Raw genomic sequence first — 18,735 nt, forward strand, 5'->3', positions numbered from 1 at the left:
CTGTTTTTTTTTTGTTGTTTTAAGTTATTTCCCTATCCACATTTGTTTGCAGAGCACTTGCCATGCTCTTAATTACGTTTTGCTGCCATTTGCAGCACTCTAGCCCTTTCCTTTGGTGTTTTAGAGCCATTTTAGTGCCTTAAAGTTCGGGTCCCCATTGACTTCAATGGGGTTCGGTGTCCGGGAAAAGTTCGGTAAAAGTCCGGGACACGGACCCGGACTTTTTGTTAAAGTTCGGCCGAACCCGTCGAACACGGACATCTAGGTGTTCGCTCAACCCTAGTCAAGACCCTTCACTCCCCTACCCTGGTGAATTGTGCTTACTGCATGGACTGTACTACATATTTTTTATGAGTCATTAAGGACACTGGTTTATTCAATGGACCTTTTATTAGCGCTGCTAGTGTTATAGTTTATTTTTCCTGATCAAATACTCTACAACACCTTTGTTAACAGTTCTTTCTGTATAGTAGCTGCTTTGAGACTTTACGTCTTCATAATTCCGTGTTGTTATCTACTGTGTTCTTTTGTGCGCGGGGTGAGCCACTTTATGAGACCTGTTTTTGGTCACCCATATTTTGACTCCTTTGTTTGCGTAGGTCTACGTTGCTAGCCTGTGAGGCTCTGGGGAGCGAGCGCGCACCCGCTGAGGCGCGCTCCCGCGCGGTCACGGACCCCCCCGCGCGTGTGACCGGCGGACCCGATGTCTGCCGGTCACTCGCCGATCGTCGGGGGAGAGGGAGAAAGTCAGGCGGCTTGTGTAAACAAGCCACCTGTCATTCTCCTCGGTGTAAAAACACTGATCACACGGTTCTACTATGTAGGACCGTTGATCAGTGTCCCTACAGCTCAAGCCACAGCCAATCACAGTAAGAATCACGCCCCTAGGGACACACACAGCCCCTCCCTCTCAAATAAAGTTAACCCCTTCACTACCAGTGTATTTTTACAGTAACAGTGCATATGTATAGCACTGATTACTGTAGAAATGTCACTGGTAACCCCAAAAGTGTCAAAAATGTCAGTCAAGGGTCCGATCTGTCCGCTGCAATGTCGCAGTACCGCAAAAAAAATCGCAGATCACCACCATTACGCGTTAATAAAAAAAACAACAAAAATGACAAAAATCTTTCCCTTTGTTAGTAAACGCGATAACTTTTGCGCAAACCAATAAAAATACGCTTTTTGCAATTTTTTTACCAAACATATGTAGCATAAAACAAATTGGCCGAAAATGTTAGAAAATTTTGATTTTTACATTTTTTTGGGGGGAATTTCATATAAAAAAATGTGAAAAATATTGTTATTTTTGCAAAATTTACGCTCTTTTTTTGTTTATAGCGCATGATCAAAAAAATCGCACAGGTGATCAAATACCACCAAAAGAAAGCTCTGTTTGTGGGAAAAAAAGGACGTCAAATTCGTTTAGGTACAGCGTCGCACGACCGCGCAATTGTCCGTTAAAGTCACGCAGTGCCGAATCGCAAAATACCCCCTGGTCGTTTAGCAGCCAAATCCTCCGGGGCTTAAGTGGTTAAAGTGGTAGATATAAACTTCAACACAAACCAGTCGCTTTATAGGTTATAATAAAGTTGAGCTTTGATCTCATACACTTGAGAATAGCCAAAATATATTGCATTATGCTAGCAGACAGTTTCAATGAATCAGAGAAGCCTCTATAAGATATCTCTGATTCCCACACAGGAGTGCTCACGTGGAAGTGAGAGTAATATAACAAACAGTGAGCTACACAGTGCAGTAACACTTGTCTCTTTTCAATCTGGATGGGTACAGGACAAAATCAGCACCTCTGTCCTGCACAGCATGAGGCTGGCCACACTCTCCTCTCAACTTCCTGTAAGACATCCTATATATATCCTTGGGGGGTTTCCTGACCTTTTAGCAGGGACAGGAAGCACTCTCTACAGGAAGAATCTGTTTGTAACAAGAACGCTATGATAGTTACCAGACATGAATGTAAACAACCTGCAGACAATGTACAAAAAGAACACCTCCCTACAGCTGCATTCATCTTTCCTTCGATCCTGAAAGGTCTCCCAGTTCCTTTGGCTGAAAAACATCCCCACAGCATGATCCTGCCACCACCATGCTTCACTGCAGGGATGGTATTGGCCAGGTGATGAATGGTGCCTAGTTTCCTCTAGACATGACGCTTGCCATTCAGGCTAAAGAGTTCAATTTTTCTTTCATCAGACCAGAGAATTTTGTTTCTCATGGTCTGAGAGTCCTTCAGGTACCTTTTTGCAAACTCCAGGCGGGCTCTCATGTGCCTTTTACTGAGGAGTGGCTTCTGTCTGACCCCTCTACCATACAGGCCTGATTGGTGGAGTGCTGCAGAGATTGCTGTTCTTCCGGAAGGTTCTCCTCTTTCCACCGAGAAACCATGGAGCTCTGTCAGAGTGACTATCGGGTTCTTGGTCACCTCCCTGACTAAGACCCTTCTCCATCGATTGCTCAGTTTGGCCAGGCGGGCCTGCTCTAGGAAGAATCCTGGTGGTTTCAAACTTCTTTCATGTACGGATGATGGAGTCCACTGTGCTCATTGGGACCTTCAATGCAGCAGACATTTTTCTGTACCCTTCCCTAGATCTGTGCCTCAATACAATCCTGTCTTGGAGGTCTACATACAATTCCTTGGTCTTCATGGCTTGGTTTCTGCTCTAACATGCACTGTTAACTGTCGGACCTTATACATATGTGTGTATCTTTCCAAATCATGTCCAATCAACTTAATTTACCACAGGTGGACTCCAATTAGGCTGTAGAAATATCTCAAGGATGAACAGTAGAAACAGATAGCACCTGAGCTCCATTTTGAGTGTCATGGCAAAGGCTGTGAATACTTCTGTACATGTGATTTTTTTTGGTTTTTATTTTTTATAAATATGCAAAGATTTCAAACAATCTTATTTCAGGTTGTCATTATGGGGTATTGCTTGTAGAATTTTGAGGAAAGTAATGAATTTATTTCATTTTGGAATAAGGCTGTAACATAAAAAAATGTGGGAAAAGTGAAACACTTTGAATACTTTCCGGATGCACTGTATATTTACAGTTAGGCGGTTGGCAAGTGGAATATGGGCTCATTTGTAATCTCTATGCTATCACTATCAGTGATCACCCCAAGGGATCATTGTGACTGGTTAGAGCCACATTCAGCCATTCGTCTGGTGGGTGTTTAAAGTGTACCCAAAACATATTTTTGTTAACATTTGGATAGGGTGGTGAGGGGTTAGAAGAACTGTCATGCTTTTTTTTTTTTTTTTGCTGCCTGTATCCCCATTAGGAAGATTTATTTACTTTTATTGTCTTGATTATAAATGTAAAAAGACAATGACAGAGAAAGAACAACATTCGGAGTACCCTCCAGAATTTGAATAGAGAAAAATGAATAGAAAGTATCTGAGACAAGTTTCATCCCAACTGGTACCATTGCCTATAGCAACCAATCAGTTTGCAGTTTTCTTTTTTCCTCACAGCTTAGAAAATGGAAATTTAAATGGAAAATGGCTGCACTCCAGTACAGACAAAATCATTTCCCCAGTATGCCAAAATTCTAAGATATCAAGCAATTTAAAAAGGGAAATGCATAATTTTTAGTGGAAATATCGGCACATTTTCCATGTGCCAAATCACCAATGCCATTACGCATGTTCTATGTGTCGTTGCGACAGATGCACCAAATCACATTACAATTGATATGCACCAGTTTCTAAATGCCTGTTCAATTAGCACTTCCTGTGACAAATTAATAAACGTGGTCTATGCCAGTGCATTGATTTGTCTCATGGTGGTGTTGGTGCACCAGATTCAAGCATGCTTATTTTGGCACACAGGAAACTTATGTATATCGCTTTTAATGTGATTTTGCTTGGCTGGTGCAGCATCACATAGAACTTGTCTCATACCATTGTAAATTGGAGTACAAAAATTGCGCCAATATTTACAGCTCAAAACTGGCATATTTCCTTTTGTAAGGTCCCCCAGTGTGCCCCCCTAACTACTTCCTACCTGCGCCACTGTAAAATGATGTTCAGACAGGAACTCTATTGTTCTGGGAGGATGTCATATGATGTCCTCCCAAGAACGCGCCTAGTGCGGCCCCTCTGAGCTGTGCTCTGACTCGATCTAGCACCCACTGTATCCACTACTCACAGCAGATGACTGGTCAGTGTACTGGCCCAATGCTGTTACCATGTGATCGCTGTGACCAATCACAGCAGATCACATGACAGTTGTAAACAATGAATGGCTTCCTTTCATGCCATAGTGAAATTCACTGCTCTAACAACAATAGTATGTGTGATGAACGCCCATTTGCTGGGACGTTCGCCACGGGCTACTGGAGGAGTGTGGAGGCCAGCCTCCTGCCCACGGACTACGGGCCCTGGCTTGTAGGGGAGTGCACCTCTGTGTGGGGGTATATGCTGGAGGACCATGGGAGTGGTGTTGCTTTGGACTCGGGTCCATGGCACCCCAAGATACAGACTCAGACTGGGATCAATGTTACAGGCCTAAAGCTGCCTGTTGCAGCAGAGGACTTCTCCACACATTGAGAGACTAAAGAGATGCTAAAGACGTCTACTGTGGGGATGTGTATTGACAGTTATAATAAGGTGTGTTGAAAATGGAGACGGGCAGTCTGAGAGCCTATGTCTTCTGCTTTCATCTGTTTGGAGGTGAAGTGTGTTAAAACTTCTAGGAATGTGTATTCGGCTATGTTTTGGGCTTTACATGATTTTCTCAAGGCTGACACGCTCACCCTCTTGAAGTACCATCACTGCTTGGCGGGCTACATCCTCTAGTGAGTTAATCGCTAGTTCTGTGATCAATCTGGCAGGCTCCTGATAAAGGCACTCTTCAATCTTTCTTCCCCTGTCAGTGAGATATTGGACCCGCTGAATGTGGGTACCAGAGCTAAGGCTGCCCCCAGTGGTGCCATAGTGGCCATAGTACTACCATCCGTGCCAGTTTCTGGGTGGGGCATATCCTTCTGACTTACACTTAGCGTTGGTCTGACCCATGCTTGCTGCCCGAAGGGAAATGGAGCTCACCTGGAGACTGATTAATGCAGCAAAGTAAATTGATGTAGTGATGTTAAGAGAGAACAGCAAATTTTGCAGACATGGCCACACCGGACCTGAACAATTACAATGAATTAGACAGGAAGTATGACATACACTTGAGACACATTTGACAGCGTACAACAGAGGAGGCAACTGGAAAGCAGGCTGGAAACCGGGCCCCAAGACATGAAGGCTACTGATGGTACACAGTAGCAGTGCCTGCTTTGTCCCTCCTTCACAGGAACCTGACCCTGACTGCTAATCCCACTGTCCTTAGCCATCAGGAGATCTGTCCCTGTACTAACCACTACCCTAAATGCTCACCAACTGGAAGAGGACAGTGCTTTTTATAAGCACTGCACACATCAAAGATGGTCGCCAGGTCAACTAGGGCAGCAGCATCCAATCGGACAGCTGCTTTCCTGATGAGACATATGGAGGACTCAGAGGAACCTGGTTCCCCCTTTTCCTCTGCCCTCTCTGCATGGCAGCCGCCGACCAGCACCAGCCTCTCTTGCAGGGAGGCTAAAGTGCACCTGCATACAAGCTCTCTATAGAGTCCTTGAAATTCCCAGGCTATGACTGGTAATTAAATTCATTCACAGATAAGGTATTTACAAAGGTTTATATATACTAAAAGACATACCATGGCTGCCGGAGATTCAGGGGATGTTGAGGATGGAAAGTGACCATGGAATGATATGTCAGCTGGGGTAGTAGAAAATAGCTAGGAGTGATACTTGTCTTTCTGTCTCAAAAAATTATCTCCTCCTCAGCTGATGACAACACTACAGAAGACAGAGGAGCATGTGGCCTGCTCTCCTGTGGTATCGCTACAGGTAACTGCTAGACCCAAGCAATTCCAATAATTTAGGCACCTGTTGCAAAGAAGGAAGGAGTGGGGAAGTAGCTCTGTGAGGCTGGGTTCACACTGTTTGTGGAGTGGCTTGCAGCAGGGGCCTGGTGCATTCCTGTCCACCGATTCAGGGGCGAATCAGATCTGAATTTTTGCTTGAATTGGGACCTGAAACTGAGCCAAAGACGCACAGGACCCTTCTGAAGTGCACTCCGCGACTGCACCGGAGATGTGTGAACCGGCCGGTCACAGTCTCCTGTCATGTGAATTGGATGCTGGGAAACCCGCATCCAATACACATAAGTGTGATCCCAGCCTAAGGCTTGTTCTGTATACTAATATTGTTCTGAGCCAGAGGCAGCCATGCATCACCATCAGCTTTCAGTAGCAATTGTTATGGTCTAATGTATTGAGTCTAATGTTATTTGTGCTAATGATGATTATAGTGTAGCACCCCCCTAGGTAGGTGCTAGTGAGTGAGTATAGTTTTGGCTCTGTCTACCTATCAGAGGAGCAGCAGGCAAATTCTATATTGCTTCCTGCTTAACAGAGCGCAGGATCTGTGAGTTAGGTCTGCTCATGGTGCTCAGTGTGTGTGATTCAGCTTGTCTAGGGAGTGTCCACACTGGTCCAATAGGGAGGCATAATAAACAGTCGAGGAAACCAGGCCAATGGGTACACAGGCTTTGATACAGCCTCAGTGATTGGTACAGACTGGTTGTCTCCATGCATTCTGGGGTGTGATATAAAAGCCAAGAGCACATGTGCTTGGGGTCTTAGACTGGTGAGCAGAGTCCCAGAGGGGGGTGATGGCTGTCTCCTCCTCTGCATTGGTGGCATGTGGTCACAGGCAGTCGGCCTGGTGAACCAGAAGGAAGGAGCTGGACCCAGAGGTCCAGGAGAGCTGAGTAGAGGGGTTGAGACACTGGAGAACCTGGAAAAACAGTATCGTGAGTACAGTGGATCATTTCTGAGGGCTTGACCTGTGAGGGGACCACCCCGGAGTAGAGTAGTCAGAGGACGGGTGTCAGCTGGTGTAATGAAAGATAGATACCTGAAGATAGTTGCTCAATCAAGTTTCATGACAGAGACTTTACCTTAAATTCATCTAGTGGCAAGGTGAATCTGCAGCTTTGCTGCATCTTCAGATAGGAGTCCTCATCAACTGTGAATAGCCAAATTCTGGAGTATCCCAATCTATCTCTTCTCCCATCCCTATTTAAAATAAAACAACAAAAACAACCACAACCTCTAGACTGATCATTGACTGAGCCAGAAAGTACAGTGTTAAGTTTGTGCATGAAGTTGCTAACAGTAACCCAGAGGGCCCCCAAAAGGTGAAGAATTCAGCAGTCCCCAAGGGGCAGTGCTACAATAACATAACACATGTGATTATAAAAACAAGCTACTGTTACCTTTTTGGTGAATTTCATCCAGAATTGCCAATAAATTAGGATGGGGATGATCTTTTAACAGTGTACAGAGACATTTCCGATCACAGCTTCTCTTCCCTGTACCAGAGTACAAGATGCTGGAAAAGGTACTGGCATCTTGTATAATTGGCATGTATTTCTGCAAAAACAAATGCATTCATTTTATTTCTTAAATAATAAAAATAATGATAATAATTATTGTGGTCAGGGAAATTAGCCGAGATAGAGAACATGACAATAATTAAATAACTACGGTAGTAGCGTGCCAAAACCGTCGTTCGGGCAGGCCTGTAAAATAAAGAGGGCCCGCCAAGAAGGAAGAAGAAGAAGGGAATGTTGTAGAAAAGGGGCAGTGGTGGGAGGGATAAGCGATCCCTGCACCAGCCCAGAAGAGGCGGGGGGCCCGACCTTAAATAGGCGGCTCCTCCCCTCCCACAACTCCAGGCTCCGCCTTCCCATTTGTGGTCAGGGAAATGAGCCGAGATGGAGAACATGACAATAATTAAATAACTACGATAGTAGCATGCCAAAACCGTCGTTCGGGCAGGCCTGTAAAATAAAGAGGGCAAAAAGAGAGCATGCGAGTAACTTTTAATATAAGTGCATTGTATGCAAAAAGGAAAGAAACAAACCGAAACTCATTTGGCTAACTCAGTGACTCCTGTCTGAGCTTGCCTTCGCATTGGTTGCAGCTGTAGTAGGTGGGGGATTCCCACTGCCCTGGTCTCTTGAAGATATGCACAGGAATGCTAAGGCTGGAGGCCGCCATGGCTGTCCCTAAGTGAAATGATTGATCGGAGGGGGCGGCAGGATCGCACCCTAATTTACCCAGCAGGGTTCTTAAGTACTTGACGAACCTGGGCGTGGCGAGAGGCCTGCCATAGAGGCTCAACAGGGAAGCATCCCTAACCTGCCCCACCCGGATGAGACGATTCAGCAACTGCACAGGGCACCATCTGTTGAAAAAAGCATACAGTGGTATGACGACTGGTGGCCCCAGTTGATTGGTCTTGGACTGTTGGAGTGTCAGGACAATGAACGTCCACCTTAACTGGGTCTGCCCTCCTTGACATGTGGCGGTACTGACCCCACGGTGAACTCGTTTGGCAGTAGGAACCTGTAGAAAGCCAGGTACATGGCTGTCTTGATGGCATCATAGGACGCTGCCTCAAATGGCTTAGTGTCCAACAAGTCGGGCAAAGCCCAGAACCTGCAGCCGTCGATTGGTTGACGAAACTTAGGCTTGCGGCCTTCCAACTGAAGGATGCCTTTTCTTGATGGGCCTTGATGCCATGAAGGTATCGCGACTGGGGTACATGTTGATGTGAAACTGAACTCTGGAGAGGTAGTGTTTAATTGTACTGTGCGCCAGTTCCAAGTTTAAATGGCAAAAGGAAGAAAACTCCCCGATGGTTTCTAATGACAACGGGTCCAGACAGAAATATTGAACTCTGTGATGAACCTGATGAAAGACAATCAGAGCTCGCGCGTAGGAGCGTCTGGTGTTGGGTGACAGTGCTGACTGGGCTAGCATGAACCCATGGGCCATGAAAACAGCTAATCCAGGATGAGTTCCTGGAACGGTGGTGGTTCGTCCTGGATTTCCTCTTCCGTGGGACGTGCCCGGAGGAAGACCTGTAAGTTTGGAGCGAGAAAGGGCATCAGCTGCTGTGTTAAGAACACCTGGCACCTGCTCGCAAACCAGGTGGAAGTGCAATGTGTCGGCCAACCAAGTAAGCCTTCTGACTAAACTCCTGATGTCGAGGGGGGAGGACCGCCCCCCATTGATGAAGTCGCCTGCTGCCCCGTAGCCGGTAAAGCACTTGCAGTTTGGCTCGCCCAAAAGGGACCCCCCTTTCTAGCAGCAGCCATGGAGGGGTAATATTCGAAAAAAAAGGGGCCAAGGTGGAATTGAAAGATGGCAGATTTAAATGTTTCTGGTGGACAACTATCCCTAACCACCTGTAGTCCCAACAATGGCCACGAACCCCGGCATGGCCCGCCGCGTCAGTCCATAACACTGGAGAGCAGTCTAACCTACGGCAAATGACCATGTTCATGCCTTACCAGTGGGCCAGGAACTCATCCCACATAGACAAGTTGTCCTGGCCTGACCGTCCTGTGAGATAAAGCTGCCCTCGCGCTGAAGACCAGGGGGCAGACTGAAAAGCCGGTACACAAAAGCGCTTGAAAGTTGATGTTGAAGGTGCGACTTCCATGGACAGGAAATCATCTAGGTAATGAAATACCACTGGATGGCGGCTGACGTTCAAAGGAGCCAGCACAGCGTTTCTGCTAACATGTCAAACATTGATGGGCTGTTCTTGGCCCCAAAGGTCAAGCGGTCAGCGAAAGGTAAGACCCTTCCCACCTGACACCATGCAGGTGCCACAACGACTGGTGAATGGGCCGGGCCGTAGTTTGATGGCATCGGATATGTCCGTTCAGCTTAGCCAGGCAGCATTACTGGCCTGCAAGATCGCCTGGATGGCATTGTCCACGGAGGCGTACTGTAGAGAAAAAATTCCTCAGCGGGGAGGAGAAAATTGAGGCTAGGGGTGATAACCGAATGAGCTGCCGAAAGGTCAATAATCAAGCATTTTTATTGTACTTCCCAGTGGTGAGCCCAATGGGTTGGTACACCAACAAGAAAACCAAAAATAAAAAGGCGGCGTGCCAAAAGGCCCAAACATAAAACCTTTGTCAACCTCCGACTGTGACAACGGTGTTGACTGCGGAAGGGTTGGATAAGGCCGACTGTAAGTTGTTACCCTCCACCGTAGTTGCCGGTAGAGCGACTGGCCCCAACTGAAACCCTACTGGGAAGCCCTGTAAGAAACTTGACTAAATCTTTGAGAAGGGTGGAAACTCCAAAAAGAAAGCACAGGTGTCAACGTGTCGTTTGGTCAATGTGTCATTTGGTCAGTAATTCCTTCGGAAAGAGACGGTTTAGGTAGAGCAGACATGCAACAACTTGTGGCGTTGAACCTACAACCTCCTGCATTGAAGTTGTTGCAACCTGTGTCTTGCCGGCAACACGATACCCGTCTAGCCTGTCTCTGGAAGCTCTGTGATCGACTCTGCTGGTACCAGGGTCGACGTTGCTGATTGTGGTGGAATTGGATTGGAGGAACACAAGTTGGTGGGATGGGAAGACACAGTTGGCACAGGCTGAAGGAGCGAGCTCGGCGAAGTGGTAGCAGAACAAGTCCATGTCCAACTGGCCCCAGTCTGCCCGAATGTTGAACTGGGCTAAGGCAGCGGCCACCTTGGCTGAAAAACAAAAAACAAAACAATGGTAACGTAGAATGCTGAGCCGCTGTACTTGTACCCCGAATCAACCACCCTGTGCAAGTGCAAATCCAAATCCCCCCCTGCGGTTTGGGAAATTAAAGCACATCACAATCCCTAACCAGACCAAAAGCCAACACGAACTCCGGGATGGACAAATCCTTGTTCAACCTGGGCTTTTTGGCCTTGAGCACCCCAGGAGGATTGCTGTGGTTATGGGTCTTACTTCCTACGACGTCCTAGGATGCTAACAACAGGGACATGAGGTAAACGTCTTTGCCCTCCAGGATGTCTTTCTTGATGCTGGGAGGGACCATGTGAGCTGGCGTGATATGTGTGATGGCGGCCAGGGAGGTAGGAGTACCTGCAACGACATACTGAAGACTGTTGGGGCAGCAACCTGGAAGGGTGGGAAACCCGGGGATGAGGGGGTGGGAGCCGGGGTTTCTAGATTTCTCCATCCTTTGATTCAGGCTGTTGATGGAGGATAAGACGGATGCCATAGTGGCCTGGATCCTGACTAAGGTATCGTGCACATTGTCCCGCGAGCCGGACCCTGACTGCGGAACTGTATAGGTCGACAAAACCTGAAAAGTTCAGACTTCCTGACGGTGGCCGGAAACGGAATTCCTCTCCGTCTTATTTCGGTGGTGATCATTGGGATGGTCCAAGAGCTCGTCAAGCCTTGGCTTCCTCCTGTGGTAGGGACCGGAACCGGCTTAGGAGGCCTGACTGGCGTACTAGGTAGGGAGGAGCGTTCCCCTATGTCTGACGCGTGGCACAACCTGGAAAACATGAAGGCAAAAGTCATGAAACATAAGCAGATGAACACGTTTGACTGGCGTGTGTCCCCCCAAGGTTTCCCAGGAGAAGACCAGTACTAGTGAGTGGGACGTGAGGCCCTAACTAACCCAGCGGCAGGTAGAGGCGCTGTCTATGAGTTGGCCCTGCGCTATGCCAAGTAATGAAATGGCGGGGTGTAGGCCTCTGGGAAGGTGACGCCCTCTCTACACTAGCGGGGTAACCGAGACACTAGCTATGATTTGGACCGATGGGCGAAAAACCTCCGCGTGAGGATGGGTGTTGGTCTCGGGCTAACTGCAATTGACCTACCTAACTACCCCCCCCTGAACCCAGGTAACCATGGAAGAGTATGACCAAGTGGGACAGCATGCCTGTAATAACCTGTGAGGGGTCTGAAAAGACTTGGCTGTACGTCTGATAATGCTTGTGCGTTCCGCCTGTATGGGTGAAACAAGAGCGGTTGGCGCCTGAAATGAGGTGACATAAGCGCCTGACTCAACAACTGACGTGCCCTACGAACGCCAACCCTATGCGTGTCGAGAGGGGCTGTACTGAAATGCCCACCAGAACCTGCGACTGGGGGAGGGGGGGAATCGGACTAGGCCCACCCCCCCAAGAGTACGTATTCGCCAGGATGTGAACCAGGAGTGTGGTTGGAGCGTGTCCTTGCGTGTCAAGGCCCTGGGCGATGGCAGGAAGCCAGGCGAGGGGGGCGGGAGCTATGGCCGAACCGCCTGAGAGTTGCAACTGAGAAAAACATTTTTTTTTTTTTTTTGAGATGTGGTACCTGCGGGAAACGTCAAAATAAGACATACCGTATGTTACAAACAAAATGACCATGTAACTCAACATGATGGCAAAGAAAACAAATAAAGAATTTGCATGAAAATCTGTGCTGGTAAACACCCCCCCAGCGGATGCCAGAGTGAGACTGGATGGCGGGAGGGTGGCATGGCCAGGGGGGCTGCCTGTGCAGGATGAGAGCTGGTGCAACCAAGGTGTGATTTAGTGGCAAAGAAAAGTTGCTTCCCATGAGATATTTGTATATATATATATGTATATATATATATATATATATATATATATATATATATATATATTTTTTTTTTTTTTTTTTTTGATGCAGCAACCTGGTTGGCAATCAGGGATGGCATCTGAGATATGCCAAACTGGGGAGGGGGCGGGCGGAATGGCGGAGGAATTTGAAAGGACTGCTGATTTGGAAATTTTGTATCTAGGTAATGTAACTGGAGAACTTGCCCATACCCCCCCCCCCCCCCAGGGTACTTTGTGAAAGCCGAGTTCCTGAACCCTACCCGTCAAAGCATGTGTATGTGACTGGTTTCAGGAAATAAGGTTATCAGAAATATGAAACAAGGAAGAAAACAAAATTGCCAAAAAAAAAGTTCCTAAAACAGGCTTGCAGAAATGACAAAAGTGAACAGGCTGCAGCATGGTGTAATTTTTTATAAGAACACTAGGTGTCACCAGTACCCGGAAAACACAGTCTGTTATCACTAATGAAAGAGGGGAACTGCTGTGAAAGTTCGTATGGAAGTTTGTGAAACTTGACCCGGAGGATGATCCTGTTGCAGCGGTGATGTGAAGGCTGTCACACAGCGAGAGAGTAAGGGGACAGACTGGGATGGCAGAGACAGAGAGGATGAATGAATATAGAATGTGTATGTGAACGGTGGGAACGTGTGACACAGTGTTCGGCAGTTGCAGCACAGAACTAACTTGGTGAAGATGGATGGCCGAGAGGTGAATGTGTGGGCTTGCTCGAACCCCATGGATGACGGGGAGTAGAGAGGAAGGGAGGCCGCTTTCAGGCAGATATGTTCACAACACAGAAAAGGGGCAGGAACAGCCGGAGCGAGACCCCCGCCTGCAGGAGCTTATGATAGTGGGGAGGGAAGCTGCAGTCCACACTGCGTGAGTGAAGGAGGGAGCAGGGAGGCAGTGCGGCTGGTGGAGGGTAAAATGGAGGGGGAAGGCTGAGCCCCAGCCTCCCCCCCGTGCTCACGAGAAGCCAGGTGCCTGTTGGCTGACCCGGAAGCGTCCTCCTAGGTGGTGCTGCTGCTGGTAAAAGGCGGCGTACGGCAGACTCCTGGTAGTGGGCGTGACCCAAAAATAAGCGATCCCTGCACCAGCCCAGAAGAGGCGGGGGGCCTGACCTTAAATAGGCGGCTCCTCCCCTCCCACAACTCCAGGCTCCGCCTTCCCATTTATCATAAATAACATTTTTTTGCTTGCTCATTTATGATTGAAAATCCTTCAATAAGTTTAAGATTGAACACACTTCACAAAAAAGGAAGATTTGCTATATTTTAGAGAACATCTACAAATGTTAATTGTGCTTAAATCACAATACTATAAAAATGTATTTTTAATTTGGAATTAGTTACATAGTTAGTGAGTTTGAAATAAGACACCAGTTCAACCTATGATGAGTATGTGTATAAGTGTTTATATCAATAGTACATTGTATACCCCTGTATGTTGTGGTCGTTAAGGTGCCCATTTAATAGTTTTTTGAAACTATCAATGCTTCCTGCTGATACCACTGCTTGTGGAAGAGAATTTCACATCCTTACCGCTCTGAGGGTATAGAACCCTTTACGCAATTTAAGGTTAAATGGCTTCTCTTCTAATTTTATTGAATGGCCGCGAGTCCTTTTATATTCCCTTTCGCTGAAAGGTATGTTCCCTATGCTAGGGTCGCCAGTACGGTATTTGTACATTGATATCATATTCCCTCTCAAGCATCTCCTCTCCAGAGAGAATAAGTTCAATGCCTGTAGTCATTCCTCATAGCTGAAGTCCTCCATTCCCTTTATTAGCTTTGTTGCCCTTCTCTGGACTCTCTCCAGTTCCAGCACATCCTTCCTGAGGACCAGTGCCCAGAACTGGACGGCAGACCTGAGATGCGGTCAGACCAGAGTCTTGTCGAGAAATTCTACTTGAAAAATAGTTTGGATTTGAACAGAGGAGCACCTGGTACATTTATCACACTTGATGTACTTTTAGAAACATTTATTGGGTAATATAACCAAATGCAGCCAACACGTTTCAGGGGGAAAATCTTCCCTCTTTTTCTGGGCTTGAGCAGTTAATGTTAGCAAAATCATGACAGAATGCACTAAGTAACCTGTATTAACACCCTCCCATCCGCGCTACAGCCTATATACGGCTGCAGCGCGGACTTGAATTTTCGGGAGGCCGTTTTTAAACGGCCACCAGTGACACGCCCCCCTGCGCGCTCCCGCGAGCGCGCATCGGGGAGAATCTGTGTCGGCCGTGTCCCTTGGACACGGCCGATCACAGATCGTGGTGAATGGCCAATCACAGCGGCCATTCACCACGTGATCAAGCCGTCCAATGAGAGATGATCTCATATGTAAACATATGAGATCATCTCTCATCGCCGGCGCTCCTTCCTCACATAGACACTGCAGTGTGAGGAAGGAGGGGGAGCCGAAAGCCGCTGGGGACACAGACAAATGTAATCAGGGCACTGATCACCAGTGCCCTGATTACTATAGGTAAAAAAACCACACACATTGCCCCCCCATCAGTGCCCACAGTGCCCGCCATCAGTGCCCCCATCAATGCCCACAATCAGTGCCCATAGTGCTGCCAGTCAGTGCCCATCAGTGCCTGCTTATCTAGGCACTGATGAGCACTGACTGGCAGCACTATGGGCACTGAGTGTGGGCACTGATGGTGCCGCCCATCAGTGCTCATCAGTGCCGCCCATCAGTGCTCATCAGTGCCACCCGTCAGTGTCCATCAGTGCCATCCGCCAGTGCCTATCAGTGCCGCCTATCAGTGCCCATCAGTGCCGCCCGTCAGTGCCGCCTCTCAGTGCCCAGCAGTGCCACCTCTCAGTGCCACCTCTTAGTGCCCAGCAGTGCCACCTCTCAGTGCCCAGCAGTGCTGCCTATCAGTGCCGCCTATCATTGCCGCCTATCAGTGCCGCCTATCAATGCCGCCTATCAGTGCTCATCAGTGCGGCATATTAGTACCTCCTCATCAGTGCCCATAAGTGCCACCTCATCAGTGCCCATAAGTGCCACCTCATCAGTGCCCATCAGTGCAGCCTATCAGTGCCCATCAGTGCAGCCTCATCAGCGCACATCAGTGAGGGAGAAAAATATATTTTCAAAATTTACTCGCAGAAAATAAGAAAAACTTTTTTTTTTCAAAATTTTCTGTCTTTTTTTCTTTTTTTTGTAAAAAATAAAAAACCCAGAGGTGATTAAATACCACCAAAAGAAAGCTCTGTTTGTGTGAAAAAAATGATAAAAATTTCATATGGGTACAGTGTAGCATGACTGCGGAATTGTCAGTCAAAGCGCTGAAAGCTGAAAATTGGCCTGGATGGGAAGGGTGTTTAAGTGCACAGAAGGCAAGTGGTTAATGCTTGATGAAGACTAGCTTCTCCCCTGCAAAAGGCAGCTGCCTGAGTCAATGTCTGGGACCAGATGTTGGTTTTCCAAAAGCTTAACTGGACAGAGGTTTTCCCATAGACATTTTGAGTCCAACACAAATGCTCCATTCTCACCTAAGCATTCTGTGAATGCGTGCAAAAGTGCATGTTTTTCGTCACTCACGGAATGAGCAAAAAAACAATGTTGCACTTGCAGTGTCATTCATTGTTAACGGATCCTAAACGTGACAAGCAGAAGCGCATTTTTTGTGCGTTATTGAAATGCATGGGCTGCCCTATTCATGCAGCTTACAAAATCCATAAAAAAATTGCATTTAGGAGACCCTAGGTATGAACCAAGCCCAATGCTTCCAAAGACTTTTATGTCCCAGAAATCACTTTGACCAGGATCTTCAAACAGCAGTTTGAGAATTGGGAACATTAGGTACGTGTGATTACCTCTATTCACATTGTTACCTTTTGCTGACATGCGGTGCGGATAATTTTGGAAATATTGTAATCTTACCTCTACATTTAGGACATCCTGAGATTTTAGTTCACTAAGGACTAAGGATGATCGAACTTTTGAAAAGTTCGGTTCGGCCAGAACATCCGAACTTCCCAAAAGTTCGGCCCGGATTTCAGAACCCCATTGAAATCAATGGGACCCGAACTTCGGTAATCAAAAAACACCATTTTTAAGCCCTAAAACCCAATAAATGCCCCTAAAAAGTGCCTAGGGTTCTGGGTCATGCCCCATTAACTATTAATCACACAAAAAAAGTTCTTAAAAATTGTCATTTTTGATAAAAAAGCCAATTATTGAAAAAATTTAAAAAAAAAGAGATTTTTTGATTTTTACTTTGGATTTCGTATCTGGGGGGTCTAAAAAGTGTACATGTGAAGTTTTAGCTCTGTAGCATGTCCAGAACCAGAAAAAAAAGATTGTTTGTATTAGAACACTTTCAACACAGGGGTATGGCTTCTCTGCTTTAACACCTTGCCGGTTTAATAGCAGGCATTTTTTTGGGTTCTTTGCAGTCAGGAAAAACATCTGAACTTGTGTATAGTGGTACTGTGCACAAGTTCAGATGTTTTGCCTGCCTCCAAAAACCCCCCAAAAATGCCAGCAAAAACACACCTGGGCATTTTTTTTTTTTGACGCTAGCGTTTTTTTTTTGGCATTTTTTTGGGGTTCTTTTGAGGCAGGCAAAACATCTGAACTTGTGTATAGTGGTGTATATACACACATACTTATATGTATAAACACACCTAGCCATATATAGGTGTGATAGTAGCAGAAATATATGCTTGCGCTAATGAAATCATTTACACTAATATATTTCTGCTACTATCACACCTATATATGGCTAGGTGTCTATATACATATAAGTATGTGTGTATATATACCACTATACACAAGTTCAGATGTTTTGCCTGCCTCAAAAGAACCCAAAAAAATGCCAAAAAAAAAACGCTAGCGTCAAAAAAAAAATGCCCAGGTGTGTTTTTGCTGGGGTTTTTTGGAGGCAGGCAAAACATCTGAACTTGTGCACAGTACCACTATACACAAGTTCAGATGTTTTGCCTGACTGCAAAGAACCCAAAAAAATGCCTGCTATTAAACCGGCAAGGTGTTAAAGCAGAGAAACAATACCCCTGTGTTTAAAGTGTTCTAATACAAACGATCTTTTTCTTTCTGGTCTTGACATGCTACAGAGCTGAAACTTGACAAGTACACTTTTTAGACCCCCCCAGATACGAAATCCAAAGTAAAAATCAAAAAATCTCTTTTTTTTTAAATTTTTTCAATAATTGGCTTTTTTTTATCAAAAATTACAATTTTTAAGAACTTTTTTTGTGTGATTTTGTGTCTGGGGGGTCTAAAAGGTGTACCTGTGAAGTTTCAGCTCTGTAGCATGTCCAGAACCAGAAAAAAAAGGGATTGTTTGTATTAGAACACTTTCAGCACAGGAGTATGGCTTCTCTGCTGTAACACCTTGCCGGTTTAATAGCAGGCATTTTTTTGGGTTCTTTGCAGTCAGGAAAAACATCTGAACTTGTGTATAGTGGTACTGTGCACAAGTTCTGATGTTTTGCCTGCCTCCAAAAACCCCCAAAAAATGCCAGCAAAAACCCACCTGGGCATTTTTTTTTTGACGCTAGCGTTTTTTTTGGCATTTTTTTGGGTTCTTTAGAGGCAGGCAAAACATCTGAACTTGTGTATAGTGGTATATATACACACATACTTATATGTTTATACACACCTAGATATATATAGGTGTGATTGTAGCAGAAATATATTAGTGTAAATAATTTCATTAGCGCAAGCATATATTTCTGCTACTATCACACCTATATATGTCTAGGTGTGTATATATATAAATATATGTATGTGTGTATATACACCACTATACACAAGTTCAGATGTTTTGCCTGCCTCCAAAAACCCCCAAAAAATGCCAGCAAAAACACACCTGGGCATTTTTTTTTTTTTGACGCTAGCGTTTTTTTTGGCATTTTTTTGGGTTCTTTAGAGGCAGGCAAAACATCTGAACTTGTGTATAGTGGTATATATACACACATACGTATATGTGTATAGACACCTAGCCATATATAGGTGTGATAGTAGCAGAAATATATCAGTGTAAATGATTTCATTAGCGCAAGCATATATTTCTGCTACTATCACACCTATATATGTCTAGGGGTATATATACAGACATATATGTGTATATATACCCCCTATACACATGTTCAGATGTCATGTCTGACATCAAACATGTCCTCAAAAAAGCACTGGCAGTGGCAGCCCCTGCAGCATTAAAAATG

This window comes from Pelophylax lessonae (assembly GCF_965119305.1).
Source record: "Pelophylax lessonae genome assembly, chromosome: 3".
In the NCBI taxonomy this organism is placed as follows: Eukaryota; Metazoa; Chordata; class Amphibia; order Anura; family Ranidae; genus Pelophylax; species Pelophylax lessonae.